Here is a 19,608-nt window from a genome sequence, read left to right on the forward strand (position 1 = left end):
GGGGAATGCGGGGCGCTCAGGGGAGGGGGCGGAGTTAGGGCGGGGACTTTGGGGAAGGGGTGGAGTTGGGGCGGGGTCGGGGGTGGGAAAGGGGCAGGGGCAGGGCCCCAATGGAGTGTCCTCTTTTTTTATTTTTTAAATATGGTAACCCTAGATTTAGGTTAGATTTTAGGAAAAACTTTCTAACTATAAGTATAGCTAATCACTGTAATAGGCTTCCAACAGTGATTGTGGAGTCCCTGTCATTGTCCACTTTTTCTTAAAAACCTCCAAACACCTATCAGGAATGATCTAGGTATACTTGGTCCTGCCTCATTGCAGAATAAACCTCTCAACGTCCCTGCCAGACCTATAGTTATCTGTGAGAAAGATATTCCTTACACAAAAAGGAGAAAGAGTTGGGACTGATAAAAATGAAAAAAAAAAATGAGCACCTCCCCTCTGTCTTATATGTAGACTAATAAATATGTAAAAAGTTAGTAATTTTTGTGTTTTATCTTGAACGTCACAGAAGAGTGGTGGCATAAGCCCTCTACTTTATGGGTCACAAAAAAAAAAAACACCCACACACAGAGGAATCCATTCTGCTTCAATTGGTGACTTGCCCTGATTTCTCAAGAAGTGTAGTATACACACTTTGGACTGCTTTATTGTCTAGTTTAGTGACCATTGGTCTCCACTCCCAAGAAGTTGTTATCAGCCCATGTCTTGCATATTGCCCTTCATTTTAAGATCAAGTAATCTCTTGCCAGTACTAATTTATGCATCAATCTGATTCCAGTGCAGTTCATGAAATATTTTCAACTGGATAATTTTCAAGATGGCTCCCTTTGCATTGCAAGAAAAAATACTATGTGGAAGAGAAGTAACCATATCTACTTAGGATACACCTCTACCCCGATATAACACGACCCGATAGAACACAAATTCTGATATAACGCGGTAAAGCAGTGCTGCGGGGGGGGACGGAGGTGCAGATCAAAGCAAGTTCGATATAACGTGTTTTCACCCATAATGCGGTAAGATTTTTTGGCTCCCAAGGACAGCGTTATATCGAGGTAGAGGTGTACCATAAAAGATTGAAATATTGTATGTTAACATATTTAAATAGTTTTTAAATTGTAGCTGTTAAGGGGTAATAAAGATATTAGTGACTTGTTTTAAGTAAAACATCAGAAATTAAATTCTCCTCTTGAGTATGCCATCTGTAAACCCACAGGTTCTCAACACTCTTGATCCACCATTGCTCAGTTGCAGTGTTCAGCAGTGCTAGAGGGGTAGCTGGGTTTCTTTTAAGAGCCTATATCTGAACTAGGAGATGCAAAGATTTAAGGCTAAGAAGTCATGTTTAGGTCATGAATAGGGACATAATGAAGCAAAAGAGGGAAGAAAAAGTTTGTGACTGGGACAAACAAAAGTCTGTGGGTATTACAGGCTTTGGTTTGCTTTGCTTTGAACCTGACACTTCTAATTATTGGAAAAATAAAACATTACTAATGTAGATTAAGAGAGGTTTTTAAAAAAGGAAATAGAGAAAACATTAAATATCCCCCCTTTTATTGAAAGAAAAAAAAAATTAAAATACTTAGCACGAAGGGCATAGGGATTTTAGCACTGGAATGGGTTACCTAGGGAGGTGGTTGAATCTCCATCTTTAGAGGTTTTTAAAGCCAGGCTTGACAAAGCCCTGGCTGGGATGATTTAGTTGGGGTTGGTCCTGCTTTGAGCCTGGGTTTGGACTAGATGACCTCCTGAGCTTCTATTTTTTTTTATTATTATTATTTTACATGAACTTGGTCCCAGTTGTGCATATTGGGGCGTGATTTATGCACACAAATCTAACAGCCATTCAGGATATAATTTTGGATTATCAATGTCGCTAGCTGTCTTTAATAATCTTTTATACAGGGGGCTCATTTTAAAATCAAGTAATCTCTTGCCAGTACTAATTTATGCATCAATCTGATTCCAGTGCAGTTCATGAAATATTTTCAACTGGATAATTTTCAAGATGGCTCCCTTTGCATTGCAAGAAAAAATACTATGTGGAAGAGAAGTAACCATATCTACTTAGGATACACCTCTATCCCGATATAACACGACCCGATAGAACACGAATTCTGATATAACGCGGTAAAGCTCAGGCTCAACAGAAACATTTTTGGATCATTTCTTTTTCTATTTTCACTCCCCCCCCCCCCTCTGATTGTATGACAAATCTCATAACTGCAGTATCTTTAATGGAAGCAGATAAAGTATACTGATTGATTGGTACTACTGCCTCCAATTTGAATCAAACCCTGTGAAAATAATTAGATTTTAGTCCATATAATTAGGTTTATTGGTATTTTGTCCACAAGTGAGTCCAAGCTATCTTTAACTTGCTATCTAGTTCCCTGTTAACTAACATTCTCAATTAGCATACCTTCAAATTGCATGATACACATTTTAAATTCCACTATATTGCACATAATTTCAAAGGGGACATAATCTTTAATTAAATCCAACAATTTAAACCCTCATCTGTTAGTCACTCATCTCTGTTCATCCACTCATCACATAACTCCCACCTTACAGTAAACATTTTAAAACAGGAATCATTCTTCTGTCATCTCACTTCGGCCAGCCCCCCAGACCTCAAAATGAACTTTTCTAAAAATGATCATATTGAGGAAGGAAAGGATAATTCAATTCCTGCAGTCATTGTTTCAGTCTCTGGTTCTCCTTTAAGAGAGAATCATTAAGGGTGGCTGTTGGGGTAGTAATTCTTATGCCTATAGACACTTGTATATTAAGCATCGGACAGTGATCAATATATTTCCTGTAAATCACTGAATAGCCATCAGATGGTACAACTGCTGGTCTGTACCAACCTACTTCAGATTTGAAGCAGTGACCTAGAGACAAAAGACTATGTCCAATTATCAACCGCTTGAGCCATTTGATATTCCAGGAACATGTTGTTTTGAAGTTCTTTTACAATTCCCTTAACAAATATGTCACAGTCCTCAGAGGTATCAGTACTAATGTATAGTAACAACTAATGGTGAGAGTTGTTAACCATACTAAGTGCCCCCTTGTAAGCAAATCACCTCAGAGAACAATCTACTAAGTCAGACCCAGACAAACCATCTCATCACTCATCTGTTTAGTGTGAGGTTGAATAAAATCACAATCCATAGTAGTGGATGGAAGATGATTGGATTTGGGTTGGTGGAATTTGTATTTCAAGCTGCTTTCCCAGTCCAATTAAATCAAGTGACTCCCAATGAGATGCTTTAAAAATACTTTTGATCTTAAGTATGAATATTTAAAAAGCAAACCATTTGAAAAATTAAATGCATTTTTACAGAATAATTTGGTAGTGTATTATAATGAATATAATTAGATACTTCATTTTCCTATCTTGAGATCACAGCTCACAATTAGCATCAGACCAATGCCACACAGAGGAGTCACAGAAAAAAAAAAAGTATTCATGGATAATGTATAAACTTTTGAAACCAGAGATGCTGCTTGGTAATGCAAAATATCAGATACCTAGAAATATCTATGTATTTTTGTGGGGGTAGGGGAAAGCTTCATATATCACCATCAAAACCTTTTCAATTTAGAAACACTAAATTGATCATGTCACTCGATGTAAAATTCATTTGGTTCTGCTCTTCAGGGTAATGTTTCAGATGGTGTCTTGAGAATCTTTATTTTTCATTGGATTATTTCTGTTTACTCTTAAATCCCTTACTGACACTTCAGATATGTGAAAACTCAGAGGCTGCATGGTAGTATCAAACAACAAAATGATCTCATGCAGTCCCCTACCAAATTTATACCACACACCACAACTTTGTGTGCCTTGAGTGTTGTTAAACTTATTTTGTGCTGCTGCATAAGCATGTCATGATGATTCCTTTTTCTGTTTACCGCTGTTTTTAGTCATCGAAAATGGGGGAGGGAGAGAAAGAGGTCAGAACTGACAGTAAAGCTGAATCAGCACATCTCATGCCAATGAAGTAATGAAGAACAGCACTGTTCTTACAGCAACAATAATGAATATAAATAGAAAAAAAGACTCTGAATAGCTACTGGGAGAAAGAAAATGAAGCATCCATTTCAAGCAAGAATCTTTTCCTGCCATCACAGACAGCTTTGTGAACTGGCTAAATTAGGATGCCCTTTAACAATTTTCATGCTTCAAGTAAAGTCTATGAAAGACAGATCTTCTTTATTTTCCTTTAAGGGATCAGACTTAATAGGGTGAATTTTACTCTGGTTTGCTATGCATTTCTTTCTGATGTCAATCATCCCCAGATAAAGTCTGCTATCACATCTTTGGCATATTTCAGCACTTTATAATATCATAAAATACATAATATGAATGTTTTAGCCCCTGGATTGGTTGTATTGAGTGCACATCCACGATCTACCTGCAGATAACATTAGCAGAGTGCAACTACCAGCCAAATAATTGTCAAATGATAAAAATTTGCTCAACTCTTATCTTTAAGATATTTAAATCCATAACTCTTCACTGAGATCATTTGCTGGAATATGTATGATTGCTTCTCTTACAAAACACTGGATACTATGTCCAAAGACAGATTAATGAAACAAGACTTCTTCACTTTTATGACTGATGCCATGTTCTAACTACACAAATATAAAAGTCATTGGAGAGACACTGCACCAATTAAGTTTCAACAGATTAAAAGGATTTTTGGTCTGTCACTAACAGTGATTCAATGGATTTAATGTATTTTACATTGCCATCTGTTCAAAACTCAATATAAAAAATACCCTTGCTATATTTGAAATTGTTTTTAGGATAATGATCACATCTTCTGTTAGAACAACAAAATAGCTGTCTCAAACTACTTAGGAACCTTATGCTGTAGATAGAACTATTCTAATCATTCTCTACTCACATTTTTTAATTATGTAAGGGTGATCATTTGTATTAAGATTTATAACAACATTCAGGTTTTTGAAAAAAATCACATTGCTTGTTGACATTACAAAAATTAAGTATCATTTTTTCTCTATTGATAGGTGTTCTAGATTAACATTTCTTATTCTATATGAATTTAACTGCAGGCACCTCTGCTTTGATTCTGTGGGTAAAGCAGCTTTTTAAATGCATTCTGACATTTTTAAGGCTTCAGCTCCATGGACCAACTATAATCAGAGAATTTACCAAAGACTCTATTTATAAAGGTCAGAGATTTTGTCACTGGTGGAGGGCTGGCCTAATCTGTCTTTCTGGGAGAGTAAATACATACCTAAGGCACAGCTTTGATAAGATTCACTAATTCATTAGTGCTCAAGGTTTAGAAGTCTAGTCAATTCAAACTTCATTTACATTTCTAAAAAGCACAAATATTTTGGTTACCCAGGGCCTGATCTTGCATTATTTATGCATTCACTGAGGTCTGATTTGTATCTCACTAATGTAAAGATGTAGAAATCAGAAGTAACATCAGTAAAGCCGATGGGAAGTTTCACACACTAAAACTGGTGTATGTGAGATCAGAATTGGCCTCGATGTCTTCAACTGGGAATTTGGGGTATGTAAAGAATACAGGACTGAGTCTCTTGGATTTTTATTTATTTATTTATTTATTTGTGTATTTAAATTGTGGCTACTATGAACAAGGGAGATGAAGCTTTATAAAATGCTGAAATTCTAAACTCCCTGAACAAAGCGATGGATCAACAACAACATTCATATACATAGGGTCATAATTTTCAACATTATGAAAGATATCCTCACAAGACAAAAATCTGTGTTAAAACTGGAGCTAAGGTTGTTACCATATTTGGCTCACTCCCCAACATGTGCTTTACCAGGATACAGTCAAAAGACAAAACAAGCAAATACACCGCTACCTCGATATAATGCAACCCAATATAACATGAATTCGGATATAATGCGGTAAAGCAGTGCTCCAGGGGGCGGGGCTGCGCACTCTGGTTGATCAAAGCAAGTTCGATATAACGCGGTTTCACCTATAACGCGGTAAGATTTTTTGGCTCCTGAGCACAGCATTATATAGAGGTAGAGGTGTATTAGAAAGCCATGGAATGCAGACTGAAAGTAGAGGTACTCACACCAGAGACAAGTGAACCTGGACAGAGCAGGAAGAGAGTGGTACTTCAAGAGATGAAGCTATCTGAGGAGTGGAGATACCAGCTCTGCCCCATGACACTTTCCCTATCTGATGAACCTCCTCTGTAGTTCACCACCATTGACTTCCATTCTGATGAACCAAAGGAAGTTCATCAGACCTTGCCTACAAGCCTAACCTCTCAGTTTAGAAAGCTGATACAATGAAGCTTATAATCTGTGGCCCCTTAACCATGGAGCAATGTTACAGATATAAAAAGCCTATCAACTTATGTTCTACTCGTGAAAAATATGCCATGGAATCAATGCCAACCGGATCAGGCTTTTGCTTCCCTTCTCTTTCCCACAAAAATCAGATTGCAAAATATACATCCTATTCAAAATGTAAGTTGCAGGTTATGTGCCTACCTGCATGTGGACAGGGATTAACTAAATAAAGGAACATATATAAATCATATATGGGGGCTAGATAGAAAATGAAGGTGCAGTTGGAATTCCCTATATATGGAGTTTTATTTTAGTAATCACTATTGACCTTCAAAGTTGCCTTCTCCGAAACAGTAAGAGTACATTAAAACGAAATAGTCACTTTCAGTCCTATACTACACATAGTAAGCTATTCCTCTCTGAACATATTCCTTCTGTCCAACTTGTATATTATCAATTAAACTTTTTACTTCTTTTTTTTTTTTAAAAAAAAAAAGGATAACAGAAGGTTAAAATGAACATAAATGAGGCATTCATGCTTATAAAATTATGCCAACTTATTAAAAAAAATAATAACAGAAAGCATTAACACAAGTTTAAAAGGAAATCTGCTTTAATCTAAACAGGATCTAAGCAATTATAATGAAATTTATGTAGTGTTCTCAATAGCTATCCCAGACAGTAAACCCGACTATTATCCCAAATAGTATAATTACCTCCTTCATGCTAAATATTCTCTGTTTTCAAAAAAGGAATACGGATGAGCTAATTTTATGTAGTTATGCAAATCCTGATTAGAAAGGGAAATATCAGTAATAACTATAGGTCAGTTTATTTCAAGACAATCCACCAGGTATTCAATGCATCAAAATACTTGCATTTCAATTCTATTCTAGTTGCTCTTTTAATTATGAGGATCGTCTCGACAGGAAGCAATTCTAGAGAGAATTGAACAATTTATTTTAAACCCTATAAATATCAAAGGGCACTGCTTCATATGCTTTAGAAGACATTTTGGATTGAGACCTCACAGAGTGTAGCAGCCGTGTATAAAGCATTGCTGAAGGTAAAAAAAATACCTATTTCAAAATGCAGCTCTTTATGAAAGTCATGAAAACTGCATTGCTCTCTATTAGCAATTGCAGAGGACTGAGCTGTCACAATCTTAAATTTGGTAGGAAAACATTAATCTTTTATTGGTAAAACAGAACTCATTTCTATTCATTTTTAAACTACAATTTGAACTTTGAGGAAGATGTCTGTTGGGATACAGGGCACATTTCTAATGCCTGACTCATAACTAAAATGTATTTTGAGTTTTCAGTCTGCTGGCACAGCCAAAAATACATAGAGCCTGAAAAATATGGGGCAAGTGTAGGTGAAGCAGACTTCATACTGCACACCCAAAGTAGAGAGATACTTCTGTGGAAATATTTAGATACAGAGAACATTTTCAGACCTGCTTATTTATGTATGAATAGTCATGGTGATTTAGAATCATAAATAGTTAACTTCTCAAAATCAAAGTGTATTTTCCTTAAACTCTACTAGGATAATAATGGCAGGCAGAACTTCTAATTTTCATATTCTTATACCTGTACAAGCGCATTTCAGGCAACAGAATATTTATGACAGTTCCAATTATTAAGTCTCTATTAGAACAAAAATCCTGACCTTAAATATTGACTTTTTAAAAATAGTTTATTTTTTAATCTGGGATTGTAACGTCAAACCAAGAGGTACAATTAAAATGTCCTAGCTTGTGCACAGTCAGTGAGAGGGTAAGGGTTATTCCCTTGTTGTGAGAGAAAACAGTTGCATAGACACAGGATATGGTGTTTTAGGGTAATTTACTTACAACAGGTACAATCCTGAATACAGAGATTAGATGGCAAAATAACTCACATACAGCATACTAGGATTAGGCAAAGAGCTCTGTGTTCAAATCTGACTATTTCTCACACAAACACATCCTCAAATGCTGTGATGGGAGTTTTAGGTCCTGCCCAAATACTTTAGATCACTTATTACCATGTGCCCAGGGCTCTCGCTATTACTACCCACAGCCACTTATTTTGGTATCAGTCAGAATCAAACCACTGCTCAGGCCAAAATGCCTGGTTTTACTTGGGACACGGCAGGGTCTACAGCTGCTTTATGACACAAGTGACAACCCCCAGGGGAAATGATCCTCCCTTTAAAATACTAGGTCTCATGACTGTTCCAAGTGAATGAGGGGAGGGGCCAGGCCCAGGCTGAACTTTTTAAACCGTTTTTAAACATGCATCCGACAAAGTGGGTATTCATCCATGAAAGCTCATGCTCCAATACGTCTGTTAGTCTATAAGGTGCCACAGGACTCTTTGCTGCTTTTTAAACCCTTCATTCCTAGATGGTGAGTCATCTACCTCACTGCTTTTCCAGCAGTTTTACACCTCCCCTCCTCCCCCTAGCCCGAAAGAATTGCCTCTTCTCCTGGCCAGCCAGAGGACCCCCACCCCCTACTTAAAGTGCAGGGTGGTGATTTTCTGTTGATGACGTTGATGACACATTAAGTTCAAAAGCACTTACTAAATATTGAGCTGAAAATTTAAGTAAATATCTGAGATGGGAACCTAAAGATATTGGGGGTATGACATCTTTGCCACCATTTCAATAAAGAAAGGTTTAAAAAATATATGGTTGAAAAAAATACAGTATTAATAAATATCTTTGCTCCTTAAAAGATTAAAGCTTCACTTATTATCACCTTGTTCTCACCAGATTAATAGTATGATGTCCAGAGCCTTCTAATTTTCTGTCAAAATATTCAATACACTTTAATAAAGTCTTTGAAAGTAAATGTGAGATGACAACTGATTATAGATCTGTCAGCTTGAACAGCAAGGCTCTCCATTTTATTTCTAGCTGCATTTCAAGTCCACTAGTTTCCATAATGCACAATGAAACCTTCCATAGGTTGTACCAGGGTTACATAAAGTGAAACCACAGCCCAATCATACTCCAGCAATCTCTCTAGGGGATGGACCCCATTTGAATTAAAATACATAAAATAAATTAATGGAGATATCTTATCTCCTAGAACTGGAAGGGACGTTGAAAGATCATTGAGTCCAGCCCCCTGCCTTCACTAGCAGGACCAAGTACCAATTTTGCCCCAGATCCCTAGGTGGCCCCCTCAAGGATTGAACTCATAACCCTGGGTTTAGCAGGCCAATGCTCAAACCACTGAGTATCCCTCCCCTCAATTCAGAAATAGGACCAATTCCTTTATGAATGGATTGATGCTACTTGTTTTAGATACTATCTTCTACCTTTGTTCCACACTCCGCTATGTATTGTGAAAAGAAATTCTGTCACATTGCTTATCCCCATTAGTCCTCTACTTTAATCCACAGCTATTTCTTGTTGAGTTAATTACTAACAGCTCGCTGTTAATTTTGTCCTCTTACAGCGAATTGGGACAAGGCCAATTCGGTGAAGCTAAAGTACCCAGGGGCATTTAGAGACTTGTGAGTAAGGTCAAGTATTTTGCCTAGCCCATCTGTCTCAGAAATAGCAGCCACTAACTGTGCTGACTATCATAAATCCTGTGCTTAGTATCCCCTGTAGCCAAAACCCCAAAAATATCAAAGCACTAGAAAACCCTGATCTGACAATTACCCAAAATCTTGCTTTACAATAACAATGTTAGAAGAGGACAGCTCCCCTGTATCCAATATAAATATGGTACAAAAGTTACACAGAATACCCTTTGTCTTCACATTCAAGGCTTCACATAAACTTTACCCTCTCCCTATTTGTCCTACTCTGCCTCTTACTATGTTGTCCACACCTAGTCCTCTTCCCCCAATAATTTAAATTTGAATTTAATACCATTGTTTGTCTCTCACACCCTCATCCCGCTTGAATATTTGTTGACCTTAGACATCCAATGCCTTTCCTATTCCATTTCATCAAATCACTCACCTAACCCAATTTAAATCCCTCCTGAAAACTTCTTCCAGGAGCTCTGCAGTTAAATCAGAAAACATTTCCTTTTATCCTTCATTTTTACACATTAAAAAGAACTTTACCACTAAGTGCACATGTAAGCCAAGCAACCTTTGTGTTGTGTCACTCTATCCTGCTCCCTTACTATGTTACCCACAGTCACATCACATTTAATCATTAGATTGTCTATTCTTCTAGAGACAGAATTGCATCTTTTTATGGTTTATATATAGTATAGCACACTTTGAAGTGCTATAAAATAATTAATTGTGATAATAATTAACACTACGTGTGGCAAGTTGGGAGAGTAAGGTATTTCATGACAAATTTTACTTGCCTCTTAATGTAGCATTTTAATGAGCTTTTCCTTTTAATATTATTGGGTAAAAGTGACTTTCAGAGCCTAAGCCCATTGGATCTTACACTTCAGGACAAATCAAAGTCACTTAGTGTTTTTGAAAGTGTTATCAATTTTGATTTAAAAGTTACATTTTGGGTAAAGGATCAAAGGGAAATCCAGGTCAGACTTCTTTTTGACATAAGTAACATGAACCAGAGAATTTTTGTATGTTCTTTACTGCATTTTGAGGCACACCTCTGCTATACATCTCTACCTCGATATAATGCTGTCCTTGGGAGCCAAAAAAATCATACCATCTTATAGGTGAAACTGCATTATATCGAACTTGCTTTGATCCACTGGAGTGCGCAGCTCTGCCCCCCCTCGGAGCACTGCTTTACCGCGTTATCTCCGAATTCGTGTTATATCGAGTCGCGTTATATCGGGGTAGAGGTGTACTATGATACTAAAGCCAACTGAAAACTTGTCTATGGGAAGTTACTAACAGATTATATAGGCTAGCCCAATATGTATTTTGTAAATGTCGTCTACATTTAGTCTACAAGTCATGCAATTTCTCTATTTTACCATTTCTGGAACATGTTTCTATCCTTCCAAAATGGTAACCAAAGCTGAAACAGAACTGACTGTATTGCATCTGTCACACAGTCTAGTCTATGCCCCAGCCTGTAACCAGTCTCCTGGAAGTGACCCCTTTAGTGTACCAGGCCCCAAGGAGCCACACAATTTCACAGGGGCAGGCCTGTGGCCTCCAAGGCTCAGACTAGGTCTTCGGCACTACCGATCTCTTTCTTTCCATGGCTCCCTGCAGTGAATCCAGCCAAGCTAGACTCCTGCCACACAACTACTACTTGTCCCCTCTTGTCTCTCCCAGTCTCCTGAATCCCTCCAAAAAGCCCTTTCTTTCAGTCACCTGACATCTTGCTCCCCACCTCAGTTCCCAAGCTCTGCCTGATAGGGTTTCCTGCTGTTACCTGTTCATTTTTCAGTCACTGGGGCATCTCTCCAAATTGCTGGACCCTCCGCTGATTTGAGCTAGTTCTTTAAAGGACTATAATCATTCCTCCCAGACAGCAAGGTTATTTTTATATATATATTTATATCTATATATATAGATATATAGATATACACACACACACACACTTTATGCCTCTTGTGTGGTTCCAGGAGCAGTGTTAATACTTTGGCACCCCCTGGGTAGAAATGCAATGTATAGAGGCATGCCTAGGAGTCATATAAATATTAAATAAAATTCCAACTTTGCCACAGCACCACACTGCATTAACCAAGCAGAAGGGTTTACAAATTGATCTAGTACTGCATAGGACATTCAAATACTTTCAAAGACTTGAAGAATATAGGTGAAGTTAGGAAACAGAGTTGGGCAATTCAATAGCGCTTGAGGAATCTATCTGTTGGCATCTCTTATCAATAGGACTGATATTCTTTCGGGGGGGGGGGGGATTAACATTTTTTTCCCTCCATACCATCACAGGTAATCAGGAGATTGCTTCTTACTGGTTGTAGGTTGTGTGCATTTGTTTTTAAAAATTCTTCTAATTATAAAAACTAACCTTCCCTGTGTCATTATATGCCATTTCCCCCCTCTGAGCTGAATAATGCTACTATAACAGTTTGTATGCCAGCTAATGGACCTTTCATCGTATATTCTGTAATACTTTTTTCCTGCTAATTTATGTGGAAAAGAAAAATACAAATAAGAGATTTATTTCAATAACCACTTAGCCTACAAGCCACATTATACCATTTCTACATTCGTGTCATTACTTGTTTACTACCAATGTTTAGATATGAAAGGCATGCTACCCAAGTAATGTTAGTAGATGCACAAACAGATTCTAGGATATTGCCCCAAAAGATCCTAACTTATTTGGGAGGAGGGACAATTTCCTTGTTTAATTCTTTTTCCTGCTCTAAACAATACAACAGTTTGCCTTCTCTACTGAATAATGTTTGATTAAATTCAAGTGCTCTGAATAAAAAGTAACTGGTTGTTTTTCTTTAGAGGCAAAGAAAGAATGAAAAGAACAAAAAAAAAAAAAAAAAAAAGACAGACATGTAGTTTCCCAACACAACAATGCACTGTGGAGACAAATGCCATTAAAAGTTCTCCACAGTTGGCATCTAAACATTCTTCCTAATTAGAGTGATTTTCTCCGCGTACATAAAGGATGTTGGAGGCTGTAGTCCACATTTCAGTACTGCTACTGCTCTAACTCCACTTCAAGCAACAGAGTTTACAGCAGGGATGAATTTGGCCTAATGCGTTCACAATACATCATCACTACTTTTAGCTCTACAGGGGGGAAAAAATCTAATGCAAAAGAAATATTTATATTTTAATCTTATCAACATGCCATGTTTTACAAATGCATATATGAAAACAATTTATTTTGTACAGCAACAACTTTGTATAAGATCCATAAAATAATGTAAAGCAGAGTACTATAATCTGACTGTCACACCCTGAAACTAACAACCTGCTACTGTATTTGTGAACTAAATTAATCACAACCAAATATTTGTTTCATGACTGCATATTAAATGGCTTTGTCCTGCCCCTCCATCACCACAAATGCACACTTCTTACAGCCCATTTCTGCATTCATCCTTAACTCCCCTTCAGGTTGGCATACTTCTTGTTTGAGCTGGCACTAATTGATCAATACGCTTCTACTTCAAGCTGTTCAAGCATCAGCTAACGGGGCAGCCACAACAAACACAATTCTGGCAGCTCCTAATGTGTGTCCCTGCCTGTTATTCAGATGCTATTTGCAAAGAGTTAACATGTAGATCACGTAGCTCTTAGAAAGCTCAGAGCTTGGATTTTAAACAGAAAGCTTATTAAGCACAGAAGTCCTGCAAATTAAATCATAATAATAGCTACTTAAAATGCTTTGCAAAGACCGAATGCACAGTAATATATTTTTATTCACAGATAGTAATGTTTTCTTGTATCGGATCATTGGGACAATAAACGAGATCAGCAAGGAGAAGGACTGGGCACCACAACAGTTTAATGATAAATCATTTGACTTTAGTAGAAAATCAACCCTGTCTTCTCTTAATTTAATCCTCAGAGCACAGGGAAAAAAAACCAACTATACAACTGGACATAATTTTCTTAGCTTAATCCCCAGTGAACCCGTACACAAAAAGGTACCATAATGGACAGCTAAGTTTATTTGAGTATTTCTATCCTAAGAAATCCGGGCAAACAAAACAACTTGTTCAGAAAGTGAGCTGTGTATATTTGGGTCTATCTGTTGTTGATGAGTTTGCATTGTACAATTTGGGAGGCCCAAAATCAACATTAATTTACTGTTTCACTGTCTGAACCTTAATCAACTAATCTCAAAATGTCTAAAGGACCGCTATCAACGTTGGGAGGCCTACAGTTAGTCTGTCAGCTTTATTTTGTGGCTGTCTCACTACTCTGGAACAGTAAGGCACTTCTCAGAGAAGGCAGAGTATTAATTTGAAAGATACAGTGATGCCCAGTCTGCAAGGACATGATCCACCTCCCCTTTCAACTGAATGGGAGTTTTGCCGTGAGGTCAATTGGAGGAGAACAGGACTCTAAACAGCAGAATCCACATACACTGCAGTAGCCTGCCTGCTCACAAGAATTCACATTATAGAGAGGAGTGGGATAAGACCTGCACATAGAGGGACATATCAGATCATGCACACGAAGGAATCTAACATGCTGGTTGAGTTTTATTTATGTTACTTATTATTTTTAGAGACCAGAAAGATTTCCTGGAAACTGCAAGGGAGTATGTATGCAATGGAGACAGTTGAAGACAAATGAAAAGTATATTTAAGAACAAATGTTATTAATTAGATTGACAGATAATACTTATGAAGCATTAATAAGACTCTCCTTGCTTCACACTAATTGTTGTTTAATATTCAGGTTATTAAAATCAGACCATATTCATTTTTCCTTGCAAAAAGAGGGTTAAAAACCTCATTTCTGATTTATCTAATTTTTAGAAACAAAATTACACTTTTCTGCATCTATTAAACATTTTAAAATATCAAACGTTTCCTTAAATGACTGGCAACACCCATCTAGCTGAACATTAACAGGGGAAAGTTTATCTTACTACATTATGTGCTGCCAGGAGAGGAATAGAAGTATATGCACAGTAGGGTTTTTTTTTTTTGTTTTTTTTTTGGAGAGACCTCAACTTTAAAACAGAGTATTTTACATGTATAATTTACAGCAATGCCTATGAACAGTAGTTTAAGAAAAAAACCTCTTTTACGCTGCTTTGGAGATGGTGGTTCAAAACCCCGTACATAATTAAATACATATGATGGATTTTACTGAGTGGTTAATGCATGTAAAATTTCCTTTGACAATTCAAATTTAAACTCACTTTAGTTCTTATAAATCTTGCAGTAGTATAATTGACTTAACATTTTTTCCAATACAGCTAATACAGTACTTTCATTTCTTTCTGGATTTTCATACAAATGAGAATTAGGCAGGAAAAAAAGGAATTCGTGCTACCTGATAGTGAACACTGAAACATCTGGGGAAGACCAGAACATGCATTTTTTCCCTTCTCTCATCTGTAGCCATTTGCATAGATATTTGTGACTTAAAACTATAATTCATTACTGCCAACACAGGGATAATGAGTAAAATTAGTTTTACTGATGCAAATATTCCGGTAGGAAGCTGTGCCAATCAATCAGTGTTGAAACGAACATTCCATCTGGAAGTTGTATACCCATTTTCTACCATCATGGAATTAAGGGGGAAAAGTCTTGTATTCAGGAGCTACATAGACAGAAAAGGAAAAGGACACATTTATTTGACCAAAAACAATTTGTATTATCTTACTTTATTGACTGAAGGCCATATTCGGACTTGGTGGAAGCAAGCACAGCTTCATTGTTTCAGTGGATGTGTGTTTCTTATCGTAGCTCTGAATTCATATTTCTATTTCTCATTTTTCACTAAACATACCAAGTAGTTTGACTATTGAAGTTCAAATTACTACATGCATATATATTGTAATGATTGATTTGTTCTTGTAAATATAGTGAACACAAAGGAAAAAAACGCCACCATCACTTTCGTCTAGAAAGTTACAAGTAGTTACAAATATATCATCTATATTTACTTCTTTTTTTTCAGGTGTCATCTTGGTTTTCATATATTAGGACAAAGTGAAATGAGAGACAGATAATGTTTTGTTTTGCCCTCCATAATTCTAAGACCATCGATCAAGTTAATTCTAACAGTTCTAGCTTCTGACAAAATATACTTAGGTTTTTCCCTCTCTTATTCTATTCATGTTCTTATATGGCCCTCATCATCATAGTAAAGTACTTCCAGTTTTGTATCGAGTGACAAGACAGAATAAATAAATCCCACTATTCCTCTAGCCACCCATCTACAACGCAATTAAATTCATCTGGAGATTTTAATAATGGGAGCAATTTAGGGTCAACAGCAAACTTCATCAACGTCACACACCCCCACCCCCACTTCAACTGTATATTGTAAAAGTCATAGTTTTTAGGAATGAGTCATTCCCCTTTGAAAAATAATTCCCTATTGTTTTCTCTCCTTTTATTTATTTGTCTGTCTTTTCAAACACCATTTTACAAGATTTTAATCCACATCAGAAATTTTCCCATTACCCCAGAGTTATTATTTTCTGTAACTGTCCATTATGATGGCCCTAATTAAGAGCTTTCAATATTCGAGTTAAATTATGCCTGAGCCACCATTATCTACTACTTTATCCAGTGTATAATCAGTAATTTGCATGAGAGAAGAGAGATAAAGGGTCAGACCTTTGGACATGGCTGAGTAGCACATGCTGCAAGTCCTGAGTAGGGCAAAGTTGGCATGAAACTTACTTTTGCACTCCCTCAGTCCTGGGGTTACTGCGTACAGAGCTGGTCCCCAGGCATAACTGCTGCCTAACTTTTTTTTTTTTTTTTTAAATATGCACGGGCTGCTAACAGCCCCAAGATAATTAAACAGCAGTCAAGGGTGGACTTAGGCATGTCATAGCCATGCCCACACAGAAGCAGCTACTGGGGTGTGGTTTAAGAGCCTGCACCAATATCTGTATTACCAGAGGGTCTCCCTTACACTGGGGAAATCCAATGAAATAGCGATGCAATGCAAAGCAGGTTCCCAATTTTTTTTTTAACTATCTGACATGACAGATACATGGTCAATTCTAAGGTAAAGTATTTGTTTTTCATAAATATCTTTATGAGCCAAGATAAAAATAGTTCCTGGCAAAAGATGGAATAGCAGACAACACCTAGAAAGGGGGATGAGCTTAATCAATACAGGCAAGCCCACTCCTTCCATACTCTCTTCAGTGCAAGCAATGATTTTTATTAACATAGATCTTTGCAGTATCAATCTTGTGAGGTGCTGAGGCCTCCTGGAAGGCACTGAGAACCCTCAACTCCCACTGACATTACTCTCCAGTGGCTGGGGGCAGTGGCCAGTGGTTTCAAACTCCCTCCCTCTGCCCTACCCCAGCTTACTTAGTGAAGTGTCCTTTGACATTTTTTAAAACACTGTCAACTACGTATTAGTTTGTGTGGACTGCTGTCCTTCAGTGGGACTCAAAGGGCCTCAAACTTTAGCAGTACCAGGCTTTATTTCTAAAGGACTTTTAAATAATTTTTTTCTAATACAGTAACTCCTCACTTAAAGTCGTCCCGGTTAACATTGTTTCGTTATTAGGTTGCTGATCTATTAGAGAACATACTCATTTAAAGTTGCACAAAGTTTCGTTATAAGGTTGTTTAGTTCGCCCCATTCCTCCCACCCCGTGCTTGCCCGCTTCCCGGCTCTGTCTGGAACGCCGGGTAGGTGGAGCAGGCCAAGCCCCTGCGCCCCGAACCCGCTCCCCGGCTGCAACACCGGGCAGGTGGAGTGGGGCAAGACCCCATGCCCTGACCCCGCTACACCCCTGCCTCAACCAAGCTTCACAATCATCATTGGCGAGAACAGTATTAAAATGTTTGTTTAAAATTTAAAACTTATACTGTATATGTATATAATGTCTTTTGTCTGGCAAAAAAATTCCCTGAAACCTACACTTACGTTAATTTTTATGGGGAAATTGGTTTTGCTTAACATCATTTTGCTTAAAGTAGCATTTTTCAGGAACATAACTACAATGTTAAGCGAGGAGTTACTATACTATATTTTAGTTCTTTGTTGATTACAGGACACAAAACATAGTACAAAAAAAGCTACTGAAATCTAATGAGATGACAAAAAATTAGATATCCTCCAGTGCACCCCTACTGAGGCAAGTGAAAATGTATAGCATGCTTAGGGAACTGTTGATTTCAGAGTAGATGGGCAAACCCTCTTTTCCCACCCCACTAAATCCATAGTACCTCCAAATAGTTTGTGTGTTGTGCAACTTGAATCCTGCACTGCATGGAGTGGGGAAAAATTGAGCTCAAATCATTAAAAAAAAAGGGGGGAAGAACAATGAGGCTGCTTAACAGAGCTGCTTTATTGCAGAAGCTTTGGCTGAAATCTACATAATTTATCGTCTCTGCCAAAGCCTCAGTGTTCTTACACATGCACTTTATTATTTGTATTTACCTTACCAGAGTTATTAGATCCTAGTTACATTGACTTATAAAGATGAGAATTAGGGTCTTTACTATACTATCAAACTTAGTGTAATCACTATACAATCTTTCAAAGAAAAACATGTTAATATTGCTGATTCAAATACATAATCCAGGAGAACACACCATCCAACTGCCCTATGAATGTTGAATACTCTAGGTTGACAAGTCACTGCAATGTTCTAAAACAAAAAGCCTCAGAAAACAAACACTTGTTCTTTTGTTACACATGCATCCATCCAGCTGAAACTGAGGGTTTGTCACAGGGTGGAGTAATGCAGACTACAGGAGTGTGATCTGTAATGCGCACAATTGTGCTGTGCATTAATTGGTCTGTGTAGACTGTGCTGGTGTTCACTACAGTGTCTCTAGTGTTAGCACTATGCAAAAGCACACTAGGAAGCCTTTAGTGTGCATCAGCAGAGTCTACGTGGACAAATTAAGGTGCAGCACGTTAGTGTATGTTAGAAATCACACCACTCCTCAGTGATCTGATTTACCCAACTATGCAGCTACTGTACAAACTTCCATCTTTGTCTTTTCAAAACAGCAACACAATTACAAGGCAAATTGGCACTTGACTTTAATTCTGATCCCAACTTGGCACTGCATTCTTCCGCTACTGGTGGTATTGATCTTACTCTATTTTGTCCTTATACTTAATGCAATTCAGCATTAAAGCCAGCATCTGACTGACCATTTATAGGCTATATTTTGTCAGGACAGGATCCAGCTGCCAAGCTCTGGAATGCATTGTTTTCCAGCTGTGATTTTGAGGTCCATGGTAGGATTCTTAGCTAATTTACTGTTCAGCTCCACAGATGCCTTTAAAAGGAACTGAAGAGGATTTAATGCAGGATTTTGGTAGCTAGTGGACTGCAGTGTATCCTTTAGTTCATCTTAAATTACATATCACAAAAAGAATGAATTACTCCTAAAAACTTCATGTAGCAAAAGTAACTCATTTCCCAGTCATCAAATAGACATAGGTGCTTTTCAGTCCTGCAGGTGTTTTGTTTACCTTGTCTCCCAAATTATTTGCAGACTAATTCATCTTGTGGCTTCTCTTTGCTCCTTTGATAATTCATCCTTCAGTATTGAGCCACTACAATTATCTTCTTCAGGTTGAAACCTTTTTTTCTTGTGAAATGTTAAATTGAATATGTGGGGTTTGCAGGTTAGAAAATTTTGACCTGGATGATCAGGCTGACTTTGCCTGTGTGCCACCCTTTCTGACCGTCTCTTTGCCTGCTGCTTA

General features: G+C 37.5%; 1 protein-coding gene across 6 annotated transcripts in view; it reads right to left on the bottom strand.

Moving 5' to 3' along the window:
- Positions 1–19,608, bottom strand: part of PCDH7 (protocadherin 7) — a 396,749-nt gene that overhangs the window by 23,381 nt on the left and 353,760 nt on the right. The window contains exon 4 of one of the 6 annotated variants that reach the window (XR_004645831.1): positions 15,376–15,501. The exons of the other annotated variants lie outside the window; for them this stretch is intronic. The gene's annotated coding sequence lies outside the window, so the exon portion shown is untranslated. The remainder of the gene's footprint in view (positions 1–15,375; positions 15,502–19,608) is intronic. 6 annotated transcript variants of the gene reach the window in all.

The sequence above is a fragment of the Trachemys scripta genome, chromosome 5 (genome assembly GCF_013100865.1).
Source record: "Trachemys scripta elegans isolate TJP31775 chromosome 5, CAS_Tse_1.0, whole genome shotgun sequence".
Taxonomy (NCBI): Eukaryota; Metazoa; Chordata; order Testudines; family Emydidae; genus Trachemys; species Trachemys scripta.